The 22,447-nt window shown below is 38.1% G+C and overlaps 1 long non-coding RNA gene across 3 annotated transcripts in view; it reads left to right on the forward strand.

Moving 5' to 3' along the window:
- LOC147829867 (uncharacterized) overlaps positions 1–22,447 on the forward strand; it is a 79,442-nt gene that overhangs the window by 49,878 nt on the left and 7,117 nt on the right. The window contains exons 2-4 of one of the 3 annotated variants that reach the window (XR_015446088.1): positions 6,411–6,445; positions 8,372–8,558; positions 14,037–14,143. This is a non-coding gene — a long non-coding RNA (uncharacterized LOC147829867). Of the gene's footprint in view, positions 1–6,410; positions 6,446–8,371; positions 14,144–22,447 lie in introns of all 3 variants that reach the window. The other 2 variants (XR_015446086.1, XR_015446092.1) reach the window with 2 other exon arrangements.

Consider the following 22,447-nt stretch of genomic DNA (forward strand, 5'->3'; position numbering starts at 1 on the left):
CAGTAAATAAGATAGTCATAACCTCCTGTTTTCACTGAGTTTATGAAATGTGAAAGACCTCGACTGTCAAGCTAAGCAGTTTGAATTTTATTTTTCAGATGGTTGAGAATAATGGAGGTATATTAAATGATGGGATTAAATGATTAGAAAAGCATTTTGAAGTATCACTGTGTGGGAGGGAGGGCTAATGGGAGCTTCAGTTTCTAGATGGTCACTCCAAATATCCTCACAAGAGATGAAAAGGCTTATAAGGCAGTGTTGCAAAGCATAGATATTTAGAAAGCAGAATTGATTAGATTTGATGACCAACTTTAAGTAGGTGATGATATCCAAAAGGGATAAGAAGACTCTCAAGATTCTGTCTTGGATAACTGGTTATATACTGAACAAATATGAAGAGTCAGTGACACAGAAAGTTAGCATAGAGCTTTTTTCAGGATATGTACTCAGTAATCCTGGCTGTGATTAACCAAGTTGCACAGTTTTTGGCCCAGAGTAGGTGCTTAATATATGTTAATAGTGGGCAAGGCAATGTTATTGTACCTTTATGAAAGTCCTTCTGGGTAAAGGACAGAACCTACTCTCCATAGCTCAGCATACAAGAAGGGAACAGTAGGAACAGAAGAGAAATTGTAGGCATGGACACTATTCTTTTTTTTTTGTATATCCTTTTATTGGTACATTTTAGGTGTACAATATAATGACATTCATCATTGGAGATATGCACCTTTACATAATCTCTTGGTTCTTATTTTCCCCCCTTCCCCTGCCCTCCCTTCAACCGCTCCATCCCTCCCAATTTACAAAGACTTTGTTCCCTTTTTTTCATTTTCTCATATTAATTCCATTCCCTTCTTTACTTTCTACTACCCCTCCCACTTCCACCTCCCCTTTGCCCCTTCCTGTTTCACATTATATATTATACCATTTAGTCCTTATTTACACTTTCAGTTTCTCACACTAGAGAAACTGTTCAGTACTTACACATGTGTGTCCTATTTACTTCACTTAAGAGTATCACCTCAATGTGTGTCCAGTTAGCCATAAATGTCTCTAATTTCTCATTTTTGATGGCTGAGTGGTACTTCATTTTATAAACAAACTACATTTTCTTTATCCAGTCTTCAGTTGATGGGCATTTGGGCTGTTTCCAAGTTTTGGCTATTACAAATTGTGCTGCTATGAACATGGGTGCACATATATCACTGTGGTTTGATTCTTTTAATTCTTTGGGGAAGATCCCCAGCAGTGGAATAGCTTGGTCAAATGGGATTTCCAGTCCTAGTTCTTTGAGGTATCTCCATACTGATTTCCACAGTGGTTGCACCAGTCTTCACTCCCACCAGCAGTAGAGCATGGTTTCTCTTTCCCCACAACCCCGCCAGCATTTGCTATTGGTTGATTTCATGATAGCAGCCATTCCTTCTGGAGTGAGGTGGAGTCTCAGTGTTGTTTTCATTTGCATCTCTCGAATGACCAGTGATGTTGAACATTTTTTCATATGTTTATTTGCCATGTCTACTTCTTTGTGTGAGAAATATCTGTTCATTTCAGATGTCCATTTTTGGATTGGGTCTTTAAATTTGGGAGGTTTGATTTTTTTTAAGTTCTCTATAGATTTGAGATAGTAGACCTTTGTCTGAAGGACTGCTGGTGAAAATTTTTTCCCACAAGGTGGGTTTTGTCTTCTCACTGCTGGTGGTTTCTCTTGCTGTGCAGAAAATTTTTAGTAAAAGGAGATCCCACTTGTTGATTGTTTTTGCTAGTTCATGGGCAATTGAGGTTTTGTTCATAAAATCTTTTCCTACCCCAATGTCTTCAAGAGTTCTACCTAACCTCTGATCCAGCTGGTTCAGAATTTCTGTTTTTATATTTAGATCTTTAATCCATTTTGATTTTAGTTTAGTGCATGCTGACAGATATAGGTCTAGTTTTAGTCTTTGGAAAGTTGAAATCCAATTTCTCCAGCACCATTTAATAAAGAGACTATCTTTCCTCCAGCAAAGGTGTTTGCCTCCTTTGTTGAAGATGCGGTGGCTGAGTGTGTCTGGAGTTGTTTTTGCATCTTGTAATCTGTTCCACTGGTCCTCAGGTCTGTTTCTTTGCCAGTACCATGCTGTTTTTCTCACAGTAGCTTTGTAATATAGTTTCAAGTTGGGGGTTGCAATACCCCCTGCCATGTCTCTGTTACCTAGAATTGCTTTTGCTATTATGGGTCTCTTCTTATTCCAAATGAATTTTTGGATTGTTTTCTCAAGGTCCATGAAGTATGCTGCTGGGATTTCAATTGGGATTGCATTGAATCTATATAGCAATTTTGGAAGTATAGCCATTTTCACTATGTTGATTCTTCCTAACTAGGAGCAAGGGATGTCTTTCCATTTTCTGATATCCCCTTCAATATCTTTTTGCAAAGTGCTTTAGTTTTTGGAGAAGAGGTCTTTGATTTCTTTCATTAGGTTGATTCCTAGGTATTTCAGTTTTTTGGATGCTATTGTGAAAGGAATTATTTGCCCTATTTCTCTCTCAGTGAGCCTGTCATTCTGTAGAGGAAAGCTATTGATTTTTGTGTGTTAACCTTGTATCTGGCTACTCTACTGAATTTGGTTATTAAGTCTAGAAGACTTTTGGTGGAGTTCTTGGGGTCTTCTATATAGAGTATCATGTCATCTGCAAATAATGGCAATTTGACTTCTTCATTACCTATCTTTATTCCTTTTGTTTCTTTCTCTTGTCTAATTCTAGTGGTCAATGTTTCCAAAACTATATTGAACAGGAGTGGTGATAGTGGACATCCTTGTCTTGTTCCTGATTTTAGTGTGAAGGATTTCAGTTTTTGACCATTTAGTATGATATTGGCTGTTGGTTTTTTACAGATGCCTTCTATCAGTTTGAGGTAGAGATCATCTATTCCAATTTATTTCAGGGTTTTTATCATAAATGCATGCTGGATTTTGTGGAAATGCTTTTATGCATCTATGGAGATAATCATATGGTTTTTGTACTTGGCTCTATTAATATAGTGTATTACATTGATGGATTAGCATATGTTAAACCATCCCTACATTCCTGGGATGAATCCCACTTGATCAGGTTGTATGATCATCTTGATGGTCTTCTACATTCTATTTGCCAATATCTTATTAAGGATTTTTGCATCTCTGTTCATTGGTGAGATTGGCCTATAGTTCTCTTTTTCAGTTGGGTCTTTCTCTGATTTGGGGATAAAGGTGATGCTTGCTTCCAGGAATGATTTCAGGAGTATTGTTTCCCTTTCAATTTTGTTGAAGAGTTTAAACAGTAGTGGCAGTAGTTCCTCTGTAAGTGTCTTATAGAATTCAATAGTGAAGCCATCAGGACCCAGGGTTTTCTTGGTTGGTAAAATTTTAATTACATTTTCAATTTCATTGGTTGATATTGGGTTGTTTAGAATTTCTTCGTTCAACTTTGGCAATTCATATGTATCTAAGAATCTGTCCATTTCTTCTGTGTTTTCCATCTTATTGGTGTATAGGTTCTGGAAGTAAATATTGATGATTCTCTGGATTTCTGCTGCGTCTGTTGTAATTTCACCCTTTTCATTCCTAATTGCATGGATTTGGGCCTTTTCTTTCCTTTTTCTGATAAGGTTGGCTAAGGGTTTGTCAATTTTGTTGATTCTTTCAAAGAACCAACTCTTGAATTCATTGATATTTTTGTATTATTTTCTTAGTCTTCATAGCATTGGTTTCTGCCCTGATCTTTATAATTTCCTCCCTTGTATGAGTTTTGGGTTTAACCTGCTTTCCTCTTTCTAGAAGCTTGAGGTTCAGCATCAGTTTATTTAATTGGGCTCACTCTGTTTTCCTAATATGAGCATTCACTGCTATGAATTTCCCTCATAAGACTGCTTTCATTGTGTCCTACAAATTCTGTTGTATTAGTCATTGTTCTTTATTTGAAGGAACTATCTGATTTCTTTTTTAATTTCCTCTGTGACTCACTGGTTATTCAGAAGTGTATTATTCAATTTCCATGTGTTTATGAAGGTTTTGCAGTTTCTTTTGCTGTTGATCTCCAATTTCATTGCACTATGGTCTGATAATATACAGGGGATAACTCTAATTCCTTTGCACTTGCCTAAATATGTTCTATGAGCGAGTATGTGGTCTGTTTTGGAGAATGACCCTTGTGCAGCTGAAAAGAATGTGTATTCTGATTTTGTGGGTGAAACACTCTGTAAACATCTGTTAAGTTCATATATTCAAGAGTTTCATTGAGTTCTAGTATTTCATTGCTTGTTTTTTGTTGAGTTGATCTATCTATTTGTGACAATGGGATATTAAGGTCCCCCACTACTATTGTATTAGTGCTTATATGGTTTTTTTGTCCATTAGTATTTGTTTTATATAGTTGGGTGCATTTGTGTTTGGTGCATAAATATTTATGATTGTCATCTCTTCCTCTTGGATTGTTCTCTTAAACAGTGTTGGTTGAAATCCCCTTGTTCTGCAAAGAGGGTAGCTACTCCTGGTTTTTTTCTGGGTGCCCATCTTCTGGGTTGGAGGTTGTTTTCCTTTAGGAGTTGAAACACATCACTCCAAGCTCTTCTTGTCTTGAGGGTTTGTACTGAGAAGTCTGCTGGGATTCTGATGGGATTTCCTTTGTATGTGATTTGTTTCTTTTTTCTAACTACTTGTAGAATTTTGTTCTTCAGTCGGATTTCTTGAATCCTAACTATTATATGCCTATGTGTAGATTTTTTTGATCAAGGCTAGTTGGTGTCCTATATACCTCGCTTATCTGTATGTCAAATTCTTTTCCTCTGCTTCGGAAGTTTTCTGCCATCACTTCTGTAAACAGTTTTTTTTAATGTCATCTGCACTGTCTCCTGTTTCTTCATTGACTCCAATCAGTCTTATGTTATTTTTCTTTGCATCATCTAGCAGCTGCTGGATTGATTTCTCATGGGCCCTTACTATTTTAAAGAATTTTTTCTTTTCCTCATCACTAATTGCAATTTCCTCTTCTATATCTGAAATTCTGTCTTCACATTGACTCATTCTGCTGCATAGACTTTCAATGGAGATTTTAATCTCTTGGAAATCTGTTTGCATCTCTTTTATGGATTCAATTTGTTTCCTATGTTGGCATTCCATCATGTTCCTCAGCTCCTCTATTTTTTTTATCTGTATCCTCTCTAGATTTATTAATCATGCCTTGCACTATTGGCACAATCTCTGCTGTTATCTGAGAAATTATTTCTGATTTCATTTTTTCCAGATCCTCTTTCATTGCTAGTTCAGGGAGTCCAGGTGGTTGAGTATCAGAGTGTTCCATCTCATTTCCCTTTGGGGCTGCTGTAGGTGATCTGGAAGTCTGCTTCTGAGGCTTGTTTACCTGTCTTCTCATTTTGATGGGCGGGGGGTTTCTTCGTACCCGTGCAGCTCACCTCCTCTATGCTGGGAGCTGCGGCATGCCTACCCAGAATCCTCCTCCTGGCTGGGAGCCATGGCTCACTGACCTGGAAGTCTCCTCTGGGCTCGAAGCCATGGCAAGCCAACCCAGAGGCCTCCTCTATGCTGGGAGCTCCAGCATGCCCACCCTGAAGCCTCCTCTATGCTGGAAGCCACAGGATGCCTACGTGGAATTCTCCTCCCCATGAACACTATTCTTAAAGAATGCACAGATTTATCTATTGATGAAGTCATAGTCAAATATGCTATTAGGAGGTGGGGCCTATTTGGATTAAGTGGATGTGGGGCATGACCTGGGAACTATATCTGATCCTGGGCTCCTTCCTCTCTGGCGCTTCTCCTGTTCTCTGCTTCCAGCTTTTCATAAGGTAATTAGTTTTTCTCTACAATCCCCTCCACCATGACGTTTCTGCCTTGACAGAGGTCTAAATCAGTGAAGCCAGCCTGCCATGAAATGAAACCTTTGAAGTCATGAGCCAAAATAAATCTTTCCTTCTCTAAGTTGCTTATTTTAGGTATTTTTGTTGGAGTGATAAAAAGCTAATACAGTGTACACTCTAGTTAGATGTGATATACCCTTTTGTACATGGGATCAAAATCAGTGATCATCACCTCTGTTCCTTTGGATAGAATTCAGTCTATCAAAATATAATGAATAAAGTTCTCCAATGAGACAAAAACTATGACTCTTTTGAGTACTTATAGAAAATCAGCATATATCAATTAAAAAATATCAGTGTGTGTCAGAATCCTCCAGAGGGTTAGGGAAAGCAAATTGCTGGACATAGCCCCCTAGGGTTTTTGATCCAGGAGATGTGGAGTAAAACCTGAGATTTTGTATTCCTAACAAGTGTCCATGAAGTGCTGAAGCTACTGCTCTGGGGACTAGTTAAAAGGCATATTCTCATTCTGTAGGTCTCATGCTTCTGCATTTGTCTCTATTTTCTTTTTCAGATAACTTTACATTTAAGACACTGCGCCATTTTGAGGTGAGCAGTTTGATGCATTTTGACAAATGTGTACACCTGTCTCAGCACACCACAATCAAATCATAGAGCATTTCATTATTTTACAAAATTTCCTCATGTCCCTTCATGGCCATTTCTGACCTCCCAGCCCCAGGAAATCACTAACCTGCTTTCTGTCATTCTAGATTAATCTTGCCTGTTCTAGAATTCCACACAAATAGAGTCATAAAACCTGCACTTTTCTATGTTTGCCTTCTTGCTTGCTCAAAAGAGATTCTATATTTCTAATAAGATCTCAGGTTTGTGCATCACATGTTTCTCCTTAGCAAAGTACTTAAGAATTTAGGAATCTTTGATTTAGAGCATTTAGCCCAAAGACTTAAGCATGATTGATATTTATTAAATAGGCTATAGTAAAGTGATTTTTAATTTTTAATATAAAATATTTTAAATCAAAATCTATGATGACTGGAAGTTCTTCAGGGAACAAGTCAGCTTCAGCCCATCCTAGGCATGAAAGCCTTGGGAAAAAAGCAGGAATATGATTATTTCAGAAAGGCCAGGAGGGAGTGCAGCAAAGTGGCTGATCAAGCAATGAAGGTTTGGGGTGGCTCTGAGGTTATACTGAGGCTCTGAACCTGAAACACAGGAACAGTTTTGAGTTAGTTTTTGCTTTTATGCTTCTATATCTAAATGATGGGGTGCTTCTTTGCTTTGCTTTGACAATTTTGGGGAATTGAAAAGCTCAAGAGAAGGTAAGATAAGATGCCTGCAATTGCATTTTAGAAAAATGGTGTGTAATATCCCTTTTATGACATCTAAATGAGGTCTTTTTTAGCTGTTTCCCAGGGTCATGCCACTGTTTAATAACCCAAATGCTTGTACTCACCTTTCATCATGTCACCAAACTTAAAGAATACTTTGCTTGTTTTTACTTATCATGTCCCTTGTTAGATGAGAGTATATTTTATATTTCTTATTAAATGGCAACAGTTATTTCTAAAGGTTGATAATTTACAGCTTTACTACTAGGAAAAAAGTGAAAGGAGTTGGTGGGAAAAATAAACTCTTTGTTTTATTATGCTCTAGGAACTGATTATGGGCATAAAAAATAAAACAACTCATACATTCACCAGAGCTTATTGTATTATCACGTAATACACCTGCCTGTCTGATAAATAAGACTCAGTAGAACAGTTAATAAAAGCTCAAGAGTTATTTGGTGCGGAAACACATCAGTATAAAGTTGCTCAAATGCAGTCTATGCTTATATTTTTCCTTATAAGAAAGGCCTTGAAATTCTAACAGTAATGAAACATGATGCTTTCCTCATCAGAACAAAGGAAAGGCATTTTCTATTTCATGTGGAATCTTTCAGACACTCTACATCCCAGAGGCTGGACACTTTGGCAGACACAGAAAAAACAACACACCTTAAATCACACTCAGAAGTGGCTTGCGTTTTTATGGAGCTCTTTCACACACATGACCTTTGGACTTTAACTGTGACTCTGAATGGGATGGTACAGGCACCACCTCTATTTTGTTGATGGATATGTGAAGTCCAGAGATGAGGAACTTACTGAGGCCCTGAAGCTCCAGGGTCAGAACTGGCCCTGGAACTCTACAGCTAGATGCAGTAGCCAAAATGTGGAAATATGTGTTGTGAATTCAAAGATACTAGTGGAGTTGTGTATCACAGAAAGGTAGATCAAAGAATGCTTGAGCTAGACATGCCAGCAGAAATGGCTGTCCAAGTGGCCCAGGGTAACACAGTCAGCTTGGCTGTAGATGAGTGAGAGTTCTGGAAACTGTCTGTCACATCTAGTGACTCTTCAGAGCTTTCTCTCTCCTTTTTTTTTTTTTTTTTGTTTTGACATGGGGTTCTTAATTTCTGGCTGAAATAATTTTTTACTTATTTCTGACTTTTTCATTTCTAATTCTTAGATTTTGGGGAGTAACTGATCAAGGAATTCTAAGTATAATCCTTTAGAGAAGTGATGAAAATAGACCATTTCAAACCACATCTCTGAAGAGGCCTCATCTGTGCTATGGCTCTAATCCTGAATGCCTCCTTGAAGTGAACACAATTCTTGCTGCTCATTTTACAGATGTGGAACCCTAACCTGGAGAAGTTAAGTGACTTGTTCATTATGCACAGCAAATAATTTCCTGGAATTCATCTCTGGTTTCTCTGTCTGTATAAGCCATATGTATTTTTTACTTGTAGCTTTTTTTAGACCTTGGTCTTTGCTATGTGACATTAGTGCAAATGACTGAACTGCATAGATTAATTGTTACATATTTCCCAAATAAATTCCAGACTAGTGATAAAATCATTAGCAGTGATAATTCTGATTACGTCAAAGTGAGAATTTTTCTTCAGGATTGAGTTGAGGGTTGAAATACCCTAAGACATCACAGTACCTTAAAATACCTGGGATCTTATTTGGCTTTTGAAAGTCTGTAACTCTAAAAAGTCATTTATTTCTTTTGGACCTCAATTTCTGTGAGGTCATTTCTTCTTTTTGCAAGTAATGGTTGGGATGACTATTGTCTCAGACTGTCTTTTGTACCAAGAAAGGATGCAAGGGCCTAAAGTATAGTGTCTTTGGGTGAGGGAAACATTCTGAAAAGAAGTATAAAGAAGTACAAGATTAGAAAGATGTATTATATGAAGAAGGTGATTAAAGGTGTTAGATTGAAATTAAGACCAGAATTATGCCTGGGCTGAGGAAGATGTGGTTATAGTGCAATTTGTGGCATGCTCAAAGCCACTTACATGGCTCTGGATTCTTTAAAAATTGATTAAATGCAGGTGACATTTGCCCTATCTGTAAAACAAGACACATGCAGCCATGTCACTTGCCCAAACTTAAAATGATACCAAGTTTTGGTGACACTGGAACAAAGAGTTCTCATGCATGGCTGGAAAATATAAGTACACCCATCAACACTTTGCAAGGCTTTTCTTGGACCAAACCAGTTCTATCCCTTCTTTCACTTTCACTTATCAAGAGTAACTGTAGAATGTGCTGGAAATACAACTTCCTGAGACACAGAGGAACTGGTAGAACAGCCTGGACTCTGTTCTGTCCTTCCTAGAAAGGATGTCTTATAGTTCTTTGGCTCAGGGGGACGTGTTTCCCCACTGGAAACCCAGGCAGGCTGCTTTTCTTGGTTCCTCAGCTGCGAGGTAACATAGAACACACAGACGAGACTCCATCTATTCTGAGTAGCTTTCCAGGCCCATGAGTGATTCACCATAAACCCTAGGCTTTTATGGCCACCCCTTACTGCCTGTCTTGTGAGTAAGAAAGTTGTTCCTCTTAATTTGTGTGAATGTTCTGTCTCACAGACTCTTGCAAATGATAGAGTAACAGGTGCATGATGAACCTGCTTTGCAATATTATGCATGAAACTGAAAATACAGGTGCCTTATGACTGTAATCCCACTCCTAGAGAAACTCCTGACAATGAGTTCCAGGCTATATGTGCAAAAGAGGCCATAGTGCCAGACTGTTCTTAATGTCTTTTGGAGACAGGAAAATAGGCCTTAAATGCTCAACATTAGTCAAATGAACAAAGAAAGAGTGCTACAATCACATGATGGGCTACAGTCACATGATGGGCTACTAGAGTAATGCAAGTGGGAAAACTATAATTTTGGGTCAGGGAAAATAACTCCAGACAAGCTAGATGTCAGATGTGCTAAGATCATGTCTCCCAAATATCAAGGAATGAATTCCAAGTGACAAAGGAGGTTAAGAGTAGGAAATGTTTATTGAGAAAGCTCTTGAGAGATAGGAGGGATTCTGAGAGGGGTGGCCACAGAGGCTATTTCCTTATGCATGTATTTAGAGCACAATCACAAGGTGGGTACAACATGGATCAAACTGTAATCAACCAGTAAGATTACAAGTATAGTCACTTAGCTAGTACTGATCCACTAGGGAAGTGATTCATGTAGTAATTGTTTATAGTGAGCATCATTATTAAGTTTAGCTTCTCTATGACTTCTACTATTGTCTTAGTTACTTTCCATGTTGCTGAGACAATATACCTGATACCCAGAAGTTAAAGTAGGAAAGGTTTATTTTGGCACACAGTTTATAGAAGTTTCAGTCATAGTTGGTTGGCTCCAACAGAGTGGTGTGGCAGCATCACAGAGGAGAAACAGTTCATAGCAGAGCAGGTAGGAGGCAGCAGCAAGCCTGCTTTCTCTCTCTCCCTTTATATTCCATTCAGGCTATAAGCCTACTGATTGGTGCCACCCACACCTAGGGTGGTGCTTCCACTATCCACACACAGAACTATGCTGATTTCAATTAGTACCTCAAAAACCATTAATCCCAGTATCACATGCCCTAGATACGGTGAACTCTAAAAAAGCCCACCTATGAGCTCATTAGGGTTTGAGGGTGGGGCATCTAGATACAAACCATAACAACCATAGAAAGATCAAAAGCATCCAATCTCCTGTCTGGCTAGTGGGCCAGTAGGGATCTTGTAGAGGACTACCTGGGCTCCAGGGGAAACCAGTAGTTCCCCTTGATGCCTATATTCTGGTCTTTGAAAATTAATGATATGATATTCATCTCTTCGTGTAATAGCAGTCTGTAATGTCACTTATTTCTCACTAGTATTTAATGTATGGTTTAAGAGCAACATTGCATCCTTCCAGTCCAGTTAATAGGTCTGAGTAAGTCCCTAAAGACCTCAGTATACCTATAAGGATTATCTGAAAAATTTCCCAGATCTTGTTTGATCTGTTTGACGTCACTGAGAGAAAAGGACACATGGACAAGGTAGGGCCGAATTCTCCACCCACCTCCTATACGGGATATTGCCTTGAGGAGTTTTAACAAAATGAGATGGGGTGGAAATAGCCCAGAAGAGGCTTCATTTAGGATTGGCTTGGAAGTGTTGGGCTCAGGGTATGGAGGACAAGGGAAAGCTTGACAATAGATGCATCATCAGATTGCAGCTTAAATGACAGAGGCATCTGGTTTTCCAGTGGCTTATATCTATACTTTGAATACAAGTCAGGATTGCCTCTTAAGGTAAAGAAAGTCTGAACATAGTGTACCTCTGACCAGTTTCCCTCTTTCTTACAAAATAACTCCAGTTGTGAACAGTATTATAATTAATACTTCCACTTTGCCTCTGGGGAATAGGCAGACCAAGTGTGGGTGAACAAAAAGATTTAATGATGATTCCTTAGAGTCTGAGGGTGGAATAATTTCCATTGCTTAATAATAAAGTCGAAAGGAGTAAAAGAATTCAACACTGAATTTCCCATCAGAAAAATGAGGAGGACAGAAGGCATCTTTTTTAATCCCTCTTGCTTTTATATGCCCTCAGTTGTCCCCAGAGGTTTCCTTGCTCCAGAGCAGGTGGTTGCTAACTGGAGGGAGATCAGAAGATGGGGCCAGACTAATCATTCTCACCTACTTGCACACTTGGTTCTTCTGAATAGTCATTTTGTGTTTTAAACTCACATTTCCAACTCCATAGCAGGTTTTTTAAAAGTTCTTTTATTGGTACATTTTAGGTATACAATTCGTTTACATTTATCATTGGGTGTTTGTACCTGTACATGATATATCGTGGTTATTTTTTCCCCATTACTATTTTTAATAGCAAAAAGCTACAATTAATTTCTTCCATAACTACTCTGTTTAAGAAGGGAAGCATTGTCTTACAGAAAATTAAACCAATGATCAAGGGTCCTGAATGACTTCTTTCTCATTTGAGCAGGGGCCGGGGCAGATTGGAAGTACTCCAACTATGTTGTTTAGGGCTCACAAATATGTGTGCTTTTGGAGATATCTCTCCTTGGGCATTCAGAGATCTGTTCTCTTGATAATCGCAATGTCTCAGGATGAGAGTTTCTCCTCCTGGTCCTGCTGGTCATGTGAGAAATCCCTGCTTAGACAGGGTAGGTGAAACTCTTATATGTGTCTTCTTGGATGAGTATGAGTTTCAATTCCCTTCTAACCCAGGGATTTGGATATGTAGTCTATAAGGAAATGCCTATCTTCAGAGCCCTTATAGATGAGCACTCATTTTCTAAGGGTTTGGGAGTCTCCAGTTGGGAGAGAAAAAGATTCTCAGAATTGCAAAGAGAAGCATATACCATTTCCTGATACTGATCACAACTATTCCTACAGAGGTGAACTGCCAAAAGGTATCCCATAACTTCTAACTGAATCCCGAGGCTTACTGGAGTGTGCAAGCTGCAAACCAACTAGAAGTTCAAAAACCATAAGAGAGCAAGCCATTTCATAACTGCCAAACAAGTCAAGAAAGGAATATGAAGCCTGTTTGTAAAATAAAAATGTTCCATCAAAGAAAATCAAATATAAAGGCATCACCATCTTCCCAAGCCCCTAACTTAAATCTATTATCATTTTGACAAAAAAAACCCAATGTATAAGCAACTGAAAAATGAAGAATGCAATTTATGATCGCCTAAATAAGTCACAATTCAGTTGAAATACTCCAGGGAGGTGCCATGAAACAAAAGCAGACTCTTAACTTCTTCCAAATATCTCATTTGGGCCTCCAATATGTGATGGGAAAAATAATACCCAACCTGCTAGATGTCAGATGTGTCCCACAAGTATTGAAGAATGAATTCTGAGGGAATAAGGAGTTTAAGAGTAGAAAAGATTTATTAAGAGAAAACTCTAGACAGACAACAAGCCTCTGCCACAGAGGCTATTTGTCCAAGAACATTTTATAGAGCAAAATCACAAGGTGGGTAAAACATGGGTTAAACTGTAGTCAATCAATGTGATTACAAGCATAGTCACTTAGCTAATATTGATCTACTAAGGAAGTGAGGCACATAGCAACAGTATATGGCTAGCATCATTAACTTTAGCTTATCTGTAACTTCTAACATAGGAATATCCAAAGCATTTTGGGGACAGGATGGATCCAGATGATTTGGCCACCTTATCTATATGACTGATGTTTATTTGGGCCCATTGGTTCAGGTATAAACTCAAATTGCTGTCCATCTCTAGGGAGGTTTTCAGGCCTGACTATTGCATACTGAGTCCTTCCCTTCTTCAGATGCACCTCCAGCCACAATTTTGATGAGTTTTCATCTTCTTCCCTGACTCCCCCATGGTCCCATTCCTGTCTGACTGGCTATTAATTTCTATCTAACTTAGATGTCTCTGATAGCTTCATGCAAACACACACTGTGATCTAAAGACATAAAGTTGAGGAAATGGTGGAAGATTCTCCATTCATTTAGAGTTTGAAAATGAAACTGAATTTTGTAAAACTGAAAAGGTATAGAGAGGCAATAAAACAATAAATAAATGCTGGGAAGTAATTATTATAAGAGTTAGGATTCTGATGATCTCTAGAGAGAGAGTGTGAGGGAAGAGTACAGCACATGGTCCCTAAAGGCTGGGGATGTGTCTGTTTTGTAGGTACCTAGATATGCAATTTATGTGGACATAATCTTTAAACCCTATGTATATATTTGATGTCCTTTTATTTAGGTTTTGTTTGCTAACATTTCTGACTAGTAATTGCTTGTGTGTAGATAGGCATGCATTCATTGGATACTAAGGAGCTTTCTTTCTTGCAGGGTCATTATTCCAAATATCTGGGCTTTTCGTACAAGATGAAAGATGGAGATATGGACTGAGTTGGAGATAGGGTTGAAGACACTTGGACCTAAAACATCTTGTGGAGGTTTTAGTTATTTTTTTTATTTAATAGTTCTATTCTGTTTTAGAATAAAAACCTTGCTTTAATATTGTAAGGTGGAATGGAGGTATGTCATGCTGCCAGTTGTTATTGGGACAATAAGTGCCCCAGTTAGTGACCAATGTAGAGTTTTATTTAAAAAAATCAATATTTTCTTTTTTGCTAAAATTTTCCTTTGTTTCTCCTAAAATAGATAATAGTAGTCTGGTATGATAATTTGGACCTGAAATTTCCCTTTTAGGCCTGTTCAATAAAGGTTTGGTCACAAGAGCTACAGAGAGATGGTAGAATCTTTGGAAGTGGGCCTAAAGGCAGGAAGTTGAGTCACTAGATCATGTTCTTGAGGGGATATTGGAATCCCAGCTTCTTCTCATCTCATTCTGCTTCCTGGCCACCATGAGGTAAGTGGCTTCCTTTGTCTCAGGTTTCCACCATGATAGACTGCCTCCCCTTTGGCCCAACATGACTGGGCCAGTCAAAGATGAGCTGAAACCAAAACTGTGAGCGAAAATAATTATTCACTATTATTAAGTTGATTTATCTCAGATATTTGTTATAGTGATAGAAAGTTGAATTGCACAACCTGGGTATCAGTAGATCTTATTAGATTACTAGACTCTCAGGACCTTAGATTTAAAAATAGATAAACACAAAATTTGTTGTTCAAATTGGGATACTTCTTCCAGTGAAGGGCGGTCTTATTAATAATTATATTGGAAGGAGACATAAGCCAGAACTGTCTATGGCAAAGAAGATGGTGTGACTACTTTGTGTAGAACTCTCTGTGGACTTTATATTGTGTTAACCCACATGAGGGAATAATTCTCTTTAATCAAATAAGAAGAATGATTTTTTTCAATGAAAGCAGAAGGAAGGACTCCTGAAGGAAGTTTCTTGGAGATTTTCTCCTTCATCCACCCTGGAATGATCAACTCTGATGAGTATTGTGACCATTGTGTCTGGACTACTTATGTTAGTATCCTGGAGCTTTCCTAGAAGTTCAGTGAACTAACTTAAAATAAATGTATTGACTCACAGATCTGGAGCCTGAAAGTCTGAAACTAAGGTTTGGGTGGGCCATACTCCCTCAGAAGCCTCTGTGGAAGGATCTTTCCTTATTTCTTCCAGCTTCTAGTAGCCCTAGGCTTTCCTTGACTTGAGCCCTCTCACTTCAATCTCTATCTGTCTTCACCCTGCTCTCTTTTTATGTGTCTTTTTAAATAGAATTTCCCTTCTTTAATGAGGATGCTAATCATATTGAATTAGAGCCTACTCTAATGACCACATCTTAACTGAGTTACATAAAAAAGATCCTATTTTCAAATAAGACCACACTCACAGATTAACTGAAGGTCAGGACTTCAACATACCTTTTTGGGATACATTTTAACTCAACACTATCTTTTTTCAACAAAAACTATTTTTTTTTCTTTTTTGGCTTATTGCTTTGTAGCAGAACCCAGATGGGCTAATATTTCAAAAAGAACATTTAGCAAATTTTAAATGAGAAAATAACAGCATCATTTCCAAAGGGCTATTTCTAATAAAAGCAGCAAAGAATGCTTTGTATCAAGATAAGCAGATTATAAGGATAATGTCAGGGAACCTTACTGTACTCCACTTTGTCTGTTTCATAGATAAGACCTGTGGGAGCCATTTTGTTTTTCAAAAACTGTAAGCTCTTGTTCTTTGATATAGCTCCCTGTTTACAGTCAAATCCAATCTTCCCCCAAGTAATCCTTTTTCTTCTTTCAATTGGTCTTTTCCAATAAAAGCTATGGATCAGATCTGAATTCTACAGGCAGCATCTGTCTGGGTCATCATTAACTGTTACCATTTGTCTAAATGGGATGATTTTGTTTGTCATTATCCACCTTATAAGCAAGGTTTTTTTCTAAAAAGTTCTGAGATAATGTAGTTTTTTTTTTCTCTTCTTTTCCCTCCAAACCCTCACAGTGAAACTTTTACATTTGAACATTACAGTCAGTAACCTCTTATCTAGTATAACTAGGACTGGTAGTTTCAATTACAAAGAAATAGACTGTAAAAGTGGTATATACATACAATTTAAAAATAAACATATAAATGCATGTTAACTAAACATAACTCAGTATTTCACATCATTTGGAAGAAGAAACTTGACTTTTCTAGCATAGTTCAATAATTTTTAAAAACTATGATGGCAACTAATTTTGTGTATTTTATCATAATGTTAATAATTATTGGCTGCAGTCTTAATCCAGTGTGTCTTACTTGCTCCCTCCTTCCTCATCTTTAGATTCATTTATTTCTGTCATAGAGAGGATAAATTCTGAATCAATCATAATTTATCCTTCCAACATATAATCTCCACTAATCCACTTGTCATTTGTTAATTTTTTTCAATCTGAACTATTCTAAAATTTCTCCCTGCTGAATAAATAGATATCATGTCTTTTTTTTTTAACATAAAAGCTACCTACCCACCCATCTCTCTGATAATTTTTTGACACATGGATAATTTTTTGATTATATAGCCATTGCCTTGTTGATTGGAGTTTATCTTTCTCTTTCCTGCATTTAACACATCCATTTTCAGCTTTTATTTTTCATCTTTTGTGTAACAAAGAGTATCTTGAGTTTATAGGTGGAACAGCAGTTTCTGGGTTTTGACAATGTGCTACAATCATCTAAGTTATTAACATTTCAGGAAGCTGGGTAGGTACACTGAATACTTTGTACTTTTTCTTTTTTTTATTTACAAATTTTTATGAGTCCAACTATTTTACAATAAAAGCTAAGAGGATGTATAACTTGAAGTCCTATGTGAAAATATTGAGTGCTGTTTTCTTCTGAATTTTTGTGTATTTTACACTACAACTTTTACGGTTGTCGGACCCAGACCTATTCCAACTGCTTTTAGAACTTCACCTTCAATTGTAGAGACACATATAAACATCTAACTCAATTTCTGAGAAACTGACTAGTAGATTACTGCATGACAAAGCTGGTTGGGAAAGTAGGCATGACCTGTTAAGTAAAAAATCTCAACACATGTGCAGAAAAGTTCTCAAAGCCCTACACATGGACTTCTCTCCATAACACAAGGAAGCTTTCAATAGGATGGCTTAGACTTGACATCAGCCTCAGACCTGGGTTCCCAGCACCTCTCAGGTCCCATATGTAGAACTTCTCATGGGTTTCCTTGAGATTTGGACAGTACAAAGACATAGAAGTCAAGAAGAGCTTGCCATCATGGCCTTCCTCAGGATAGCCCATCCTACTTCTTCTAGGATGTATTTTTTATCTTTTCCTATTTTCCTTGGCTCAAGCTTGCTCTGCAGAGCTAGTCTCTCCCTTATTCTTCACTTTTACTTTTTTTAAAAAAATTCTTTTATTGGTACACTGTAGGTATACAACACAATTACATTTCTCATTGGGAATTGTACCTTTACATGATGATCTTGGTTCTTATTTTTTCCCCATTCCTAGCCCTTCCTTCACCCCCTCCACCCTTCCCTATTTACAAAGACTTTATTTCCATTTTTTTCATTTCCCATCATTCCCATCATTTTTCCTTTCCCTTCTTTCCTTTCCCCTGCCCCTCCCACTACCCCTACCCCTTTGGACCTTTTCTTCCTGTTTTGTGTTACTGAATATTCATTCTAATCATTGATACATTTTAGGTATACAATATAATGACATTCATCATTGGAAATTTGCACCTTTACATAGTCTCTCTTGGTTCTTATTTTTCACCCTTGCCCATCCCTCCCTTCAACCCCTCCAGTCCTCCCTATTTACAAAGATTTTGTTCCTATTTTTCCATTTTCTCATATTAATCCCATTCCCTTCTATCCTTTCCCCTAGCCCTCCCACTTCCTTCCCCTTTGCCCCTTTTCTTCCTATTTCACATGACCTATTATACATTTAGTCCTTATTTACACTTTTAGTTTCTCACACCAGAGAAACTATTCGGTATCTATACATGTGTGTCCTATTTATTTCATTGAAGAGTATCGCCTCAATGTGCATCCACTTAGCTATAAATGTCTCTAATTTCTCATTTTTTATGGCTGAGTAGTACTCCATTTTATAAAAAAACCACATTTTCTTTATCCAGTCTCCAGCTGATAGGCATTTGGGTGGTTTCCAAGTTTTAGCTATCACAAACTGTGCAGCTATGAACATGGGCGCACATATATCACTGTGGTATGATTCTTTTAATTCTTTGGGGAAGATCTTCTGCATTCTGTTTGCTGTTATCTTATTAAGGATTTTTGCATCTATGTTGATTAGTGAGATCAGCCTATAGTTCTTCTTTGCTGCATCCCTGGAGATAATCATATGGTTTTTGTCCTTGGCTCTATTGATATAGTGTATTACATAGATTGATTTGCATATATTGAACCATCCCTGCATCCCTGAGATGAATCCCACTTGATCAGGGGGTACGATCTTCTTGATGATCTGCATTCTGTTTGCCAGTATCTTATTAAGGATTCTAGCATCTATGTTCATAAGTGAGATTGGCCTATAGTTCTCCTTTTCAGTTGAGTCTTTCTCTGCTTTGAGGATCAAGGTGATGCTTGCTTCCAGGAATGAATTTGGGAGTATTGCTTCCCTTTCAATTTCATTGAAGAGTTTAAACAGTAGTGGCAGCAGTTCCTCTCTAAATGTCTTGTAGAATTCAGCAGTGAAGCCATCAGGGCCTGGGCTTTTCTTAGTTGATAAGTTTTTAATTACATTTTCAATTTCATTGGTTGATATTGGGTTGTTCAGAATTTTTAGGTCTTCTTCGTTCAACTTTGCTAATTCATATGTATCTAGGAATCTGTCCATTTCTTCTGTGTTTTCCATCTTATTGGCATATAGGTTCTAGATGTAGGTATTCAGGATCCTCTGTATTTCTGCTGGGTCTGTTGTAATTTCACCCTTTGCATTCCTAATTGCATGGATTTGGGCCTTTTCTTTCATTTTTCTGACAAGGTTGGCTAAGGGTTTGTCAATTTTGTTGATTCTTTTGAAGAACCAACTCTTGGCTTCATTGATTTTTTGTATCCTTCTCAGTCTCCATTGCATTGATTTCTCCTCTGATGTTTATAATTTCCTCCCTTGTATGAGCTCTGGGGTTGTCCTGCTCTTCTTTTTCTAGAAGCTTGAGGTTCAGCATCAGGTTGTTTCATTGGGCTCACTCTGTTTTCCTAATATGCGTATTCACTGCTATGAATTTCCCTTGTAAGACTGCTTTCACTGTGTCCCATAGATTCTGATATGTTGTATTGTCATTGTCATTGAATTGAAGGAACTGTCTGATTTCTTCTTTAATTTCCTCCATGACCCACTGGTTATTCAGAAGTGTGTTGTTCAATTTCCATGTGTTTATGAAATTTTTCGAGTTTCTTTTGCTATGGATCTCCAATTTCATCGCACTATGGTCTGATAATATACAAAGGATAACTTCAATTCCTTTGCACTTACTTAAACATGTTCTATGTGTGAGTATGTGGTCTATTTTGGAGAATGATCCATGTGCATCTGAGAAGAATGTGTATTCTGATTTTGTGGTGTGGAAGACTCTGTAAACATCTGTTAAGTTCATTTGTTCAAGAGTTTGATTGAGTTCTAGTATTTCATTACTTATTTTTAGTCTAGTTGATCTATCTCTTTGTGACAGTGGGGTGTTGAGGTCTCCCACTACAATCGAATTAGTGCATATATGAGTTTTCATGTCCGTTAGTATTTGTTTTATATAGTTGGGTGCACTAGTGTTTGGTGCATAGATATTTATGATTGTCATCTCTTCCTCTTGGATTCTTCCCTTTACAAGGATGTAGTGTCCTTCTTTGTCTCTCTTAATCAGTGTTGGTTTGAAATCTACTTGATCTGCAAAGAGGATAGCTACTCCTGCTTTTTTTCAGTTTCCCGTTACATGAAGTTTTGTTTTTCACCCTTTAACTTTCAGTTTATGAGTTTCCTTTTGAATTAAGTGTGTTTCTTGTATGCAGCATATTGTTGGATTTTGCTTCTTGACCCATTCTGCCAGTCTATTTCTTTTGATTGGTGAATTGAGACCATTAACGTTGATGGTTATAACTGAAATGTATTGACTTGTCATATCCATGACTTTTTCTTTTTGTTGGGTTCTCCCCCTTTACATTTAATTTCTTGTCATGCCAGATGGGTTCATTCTGCCTTGCTTCCTGGGATTGTGATCCTCAATGTCTGTTCCTAGGCTATTGTGTAAAATTCTTTGGAGTGCTGGTTTGGTATTCACAAAGTTCCTAAGGTGCTCTTTGTCATGAAAGTATCTTATTTCTCCATCCATTTTGAAAGATAGTTTTGCAGAGTCCATCAATCTGGGTTGGAGGCTGTTTTCTTTTAGGGCTTGGAATATGTCACTCCAAGCTCTTCTTGCCTTGATGGTCTGTGTTGAGAAATCTGCTGGGATTCTGATGGGCTTTCCTTTGTATGTGATTTATTCCTTTTCTCTGACTGCTTGTAGAACTTTGTTCTTCTGTTGAGTTTCTGGAATCTTAACAATTATATGCCTATGTATAGATTTTTTTTGATCAAGGCTCTTTGGAGTCCTATATGCCTCACTTATCTGTATGTCAAGCTCTTTTCCCCTGCTTGGGAAGTTTTCTGCCATTATTTCTGTGAAGAGATTTTTTTATGTCATCTCTACTCTCTCCTGTTTCTTCTTTGAGCCCAGTCAATCTTATGTTATTCTTCTTTGCATCATCTAGCAGTTGCTGGATTGATTTCTCATGTTCCCTTATAATTCTGAAGCAATTTTTCTTTTCCTGGTCTCTAATTGCAATCTTATCTTCTGTATCTGAAATTCTGTCCTCACTTTGGCTCATTCTGCTGTGTAGACTTTCAGTGGAGTTTTTCATGTCCTGGAAATCTATTTGCATCTGTTTTATGGATTCCATTTGTTTCTTATGTTGGGATTCCATCATGTTCTTGAGCTCCTCTCTAGATTTATTAATCATGTCTTGCACTAGGTGCCCACTTTCTCCTGTTATCTGAGAAATTATTTCTGATTTCATTTTTTCCAGATCCCCTTTTGTTGCCAGTTCAGTGGGTCCAGGTGGTTGAGTATCAGAGTGTTCCATCTCATTTCCCTTTGGAGTTGCTGTAGGTGATCTGGAAGTCTGGTTTTGAGAGTTATTTACATGTTTTCTCATTTCAACTGGAGCAGTGGGCTGTTAGTGCCTGCACAGATTATGTCCTCTGAGCTGGGAGAGGTGGGACAGGGGCCGGGAGCAGCGAAAGAGATGGTGCCCCAAAAGCTCTTTCCTGTTGGCTGGGAGCAGTGGGAGGGATGGTGGCCTGGAAGCCCCTTTCTCTGAGCCAGGAACAGTGGGACAGAAGGTGGCCCAAAAGCCCTTTCCTCTGGGCTGGGAGCAGTGGGAGGGATGGTGACTGGGAAGCCCCTTCCTCTGGATCAGGAGCAGTGGGATGGCGGCTCAGAAGCCCCTACCTCTTGGCTGGGAGCAGAGGGACTCACTACTGTGGTCTGGTGGCCTGATGTCCTCTGCATCTTTGTAGTGTGGAACCAGGTGGCTGCCTGTCTGCAGCGGGCTGATTCAGAATGGTGTATTCTTGTCCCCATTTCCTCCTTTCTCTCTCTAATTCCTGGCCATGTGATAGACAGCTTTCCATTAATTATGCCATTCTATCATGACATTTCTGCCTTGGAGCCAGTCCACCATTGACTAAATCCACTAAAACTGTGAGCTCAAGTAAGCGCCTCATCCTTTAAATTGTGGGTGTCAAGTCATTTTGTTCCAAGGTCAGAAAAGTGACTAATATAGAAAATCAATACTGGGAGTGGGGCTATTGCTGTGTCTATACCTGACCATGTGGTCCAGAAACTTTTGAGCTGGTTTGGAGGAAGCATATTGTAAGGTTTGAGCAGGCCAGCTAGTGAAGCCCTAGAATATTGTGAGCATTGCTTAATATACAGTACTAGTCACAGCACAGAAAACCAGAATGCTGATAAGAACGTGGACACTAAAGGCCAGGCTCAGGAAGTTTCAGTTGGAAATAAGGACTCCAATAGCAGTTGAATTAGAGGCCATAGGCGTCACTCTCCAGAAGAAAATTTTTCTATATTTTTCCCACATGTTGAGACTGTGAAGTTGATCAACACTAAGGGTGGCAGATTAACTAATTTGGCGAGGAAATTTCAAGAAAGAAACATGAATACTCCTGGCTATTTTTAGCCAGATCCATAGTGAGAATAATGAATAAATGGCAGAGATGAATGATTTGAAAAGTTCATAGTTTTGACAGAAAGAA

Source organism: Heterocephalus glaber, unplaced genomic scaffold, assembly GCF_053883595.1.
Source record: "Heterocephalus glaber isolate CG9 unplaced genomic scaffold, H.glaber_assembly_v1.0 deba00000347, whole genome shotgun sequence".
NCBI lineage: Eukaryota > Metazoa > Chordata > Mammalia > Rodentia > Bathyergidae > Heterocephalus > Heterocephalus glaber.